The sequence below is a fragment of the Lithobates pipiens genome, unplaced genomic scaffold (genome assembly GCF_037356315.1).
Source record: "Lithobates pipiens isolate NorthernLeopardFrog02 unplaced genomic scaffold, aLitPip1_a1.2 Scaffold_23, whole genome shotgun sequence".
Classification (NCBI taxonomy): Eukaryota; Metazoa; Chordata; class Amphibia; order Anura; family Ranidae; genus Lithobates; species Lithobates pipiens.
This window is the reverse complement of record NW_027507785.1, coordinates 62,987,594-62,990,720: the sequence shown is the minus strand read 5'-3', so window position 1 is coordinate 62,990,720 and position 3,127 is coordinate 62,987,594. Positions and strand designations below refer to the sequence as shown.

Here is a 3,127-nt window from a genome sequence, read left to right as displayed (position 1 = left end):
AATACATTGGATATAAAAAGTCTACACACCACTGTTAAAATGTCAGGTTTCCGTGATGTAAAAAAATGAGACAAGGATAAATCATTTCAGAACTTTTTCCACCTTTTTTTATTTTTATTTTAATAAATCTTTTTATTGGTGTTAAAGATACAAACATATGAACAACACAAAACACAGTAAAAAGCACAATAGTGACTCTCACATGGGTAACATATATGTTCGTCAGTACAACTCAATATTGCGTTCAATCATCAGTCACTGTTACGCAAGGTGGGGTGTGGATCCCGCGTATGGAGGTTGGAGAGATGGCATAGACGCCAAACTCATGCCCCCACGTAAATGTGAAAATAGCAGAAAATATATAATATTTCCCGTTCACAACTACGGACCTTCATGAAGGAGGTAAAGTTATTTAGGAGTTCAGACTAGGGAGGGGCTATCATTTATTCAGATTCTGTTACACCCATCTAAGCCGTGGATGGTTCTTCTAACCATTTTGACCATACTTTCTGGCATTTCTGGGGACGAACTTTTTCCACCTTTAATGTGACCTATAAACTGTACAGCTCAGTTGACCAACAAACGAAAAATTTTTAGGTGGAGGGAACTAAAAATAAAAAATAAAATAATATGGTTGCATAAGTGTGCACACCATTATACTAATACTTTGTTGAAGCACCTTTTGATTTTATTACAGCACTCAGCTTTTCTGGATATGAGTCTATCAGCATGGCACATCTTGACTTGGCAATATTTGCCCGCTTTTTTTTGCAAAAGCACTCCAAATCTGTCAGATTGCAAGGGCATCTCCTGTGCACAGCCCTCTTCAGATCACCCCACAGATTTTCAATCGGATTCCGATCTGGGCTCTGACTGGGCCATTCTAGAACTTTAATCTTCTTCTGGTGAAGCCATTCCTTTGTTGATTTAAATATATGCTTTGTTGTCATGCTGAAAGATAAAGTTCCTCTTCATGTTCAGCTTTCTAGCAGAAGCCTGAAGGTTTTGTGCCAATATTGACTGGTATTTGGAACTGGTCATAATTCCCTCTACCTTAACTAATGCCCCTGTTCCAGCTGAAGAAAAAAAGCATGATGCTGCCACCACCATGCTTCACAGTGGGTATGGTGTTGTTTTGGTGATGTGTAGTGTTGTTTTTGCGTGAAACATATCTTTTGGAATTATGGGCAAAAAGTTCAACCTTGGTTTTATCAGACCATATCACAGTTTCCTACATGCTCTTGGGAGACTTCAGATGTGTTTTTGCTAAATTTAGCCAGGCTTGGTTGTTTTTTTTGTAAGAAAAGGCTTCCATTTTGCCACTCTACCCCAAAGACTAGACATATGAAGAATACGGGAGATTGTTGTCACATGTACCACACCGCCAGTGTTTGCCAGATATTCCTGCAGCTCCTTTAATGTTGCTGTAGGCCTCTTGGCAGCCTCCCTGACCAGTTTTCTTCTCATCTTTTCATCAATTTTGGAGGGATGTCCAGTTCTTGGTAATGTCACTGTTGTGCCATATTTTCTCCACTTGATGATGCCTGTCTTCACTGTGTTCCATGGTATATCTAATGCCTTGGAAATTCTTTTGTACCCTTCTCCTGACTGATACCTTTTAACAATGAGATCCCTCTGATGCTTTTTTTTCCTGTACGATGCGACTAAGAAAATGTCAGGAAAGACCTACTGTGACAGACCTAACCAATATAGGGACTTCTGGAGAGGACTAGGAGCAAGCCTCTTACCCACAGACTATGCCCAGAGAGAGAGCAGATCATTCTCAAATGATGGACCACCACTTAAGGGACACTGAGAACGTGGCTTGGATTACTGCAGATGGGACAGTAATATTTATCAACAATATCCCTCAAGAAATCCATCATACATTAAAGTGGTTGTAAACCCTTACAAACCACTTTGACCTAAAGGTAAGCCTAGATTAAGGCTTACCTGTAGGTCCAAGAAATATCTCCTAAACCTATACAGTTTAGGAGATATTTCCAAAAAGTCAGCCACGGGAGTGATGTCATCGCTGCTCCGGCGAATCACAGCACCGGAGCAGCGAGACCCGGAAGCCACTCCAGGATCAATGGCAGCGGCAGACATGAAGACGGAGGACCGCTTCGGGGGCTTCGTTCTCAGGTAAGTTATTCATAATGAGCTAGTATGCTATGCATGCTATGTATACTAGCTCATTATGCCTTTGCCTTGCAGGTTGCTTTTTTTTTTTTTTTTTCCAGATGGGTTTACAACCACTTTAATTCCACTGTATTAGAATGATGGAACATTGTATGAGCTTTGCCTCAGACTATTGTGGGTAGGAGACGAACAGTCTGCTACTGGGGTCTCCTGTTATTTTCTGTTTAATAAGGTGTTCTGTGTTTATTCTTAGGATAATGTACTCTGCTTTACCCTTGTTGACAGGCAGTCTGTTTACCTGGGCTGGTTTAAGTGCTGTATTAATTAACATGTTAATTATATCAGTGTCAGCTAGTGGTTGCTAGAGGAGGGGAGAGTAGCCATGAGTCAGTCCTACCTCCTTATCTAACCCATTGTGTGATGTTTTGGGTAAATATTTGAGTTATGTGGGGGACTGACCACTTCCGGACCACCCATCGCTTCTTGGCCTTTTGGCTAAGATCAAGTGTAGTATCTGTTCTTATCAGTTGCCAAAGGAGGCGCTGTTCCATCCCTATTCGAGAGGGTTTGGGAGGCGCTCTCCGATGGCGTAATTAGCATCCGGAAGGACGGTTTCGGTGGGGGCCACGTCGTGCCGCCCGACAGAAAACTGGGGGCCGATGCATGGTCGTGTCTGAGCCATCTGGAAGGATGCTCCTGGTGAGGATGGGTGCTGCCTGGTCTGATCCAGAGGGTCGGGTACCTGGCCTTCTGGTCTGGATTGGGGTAGTTCTAGCCCTGGACAGTTTTTCGGGAGGGAAAACCGGCTGCTCCCTATGCTGCGGGGGAGGAGCGGTTAGTACTTCCTGATTGTAATTAGGAAGGAGTGATGGGAGCGACGGTGGAGCCTGATGGCAAAGGGCTCTCACCAAGCTCCCTGATCTTCATGCCTTCCTGTCTGGGGTGGGGGCTGCTGTGGTCTGGACCGTGGGTCAGGGCGGTCTTG

General features: G+C 43.7%; 1 pseudogene; it reads left to right on the top strand.

Annotated features, from left to right (window-relative positions):
- The first annotated feature begins 2,617 nt into the window (after positions 1–2,617).
- LOC143928531 (U2 spliceosomal RNA) lies at positions 2,618–2,725 on the top strand (annotated as a pseudogene).
- Positions 2,726–3,127: the final 402 nt, after the last annotated feature.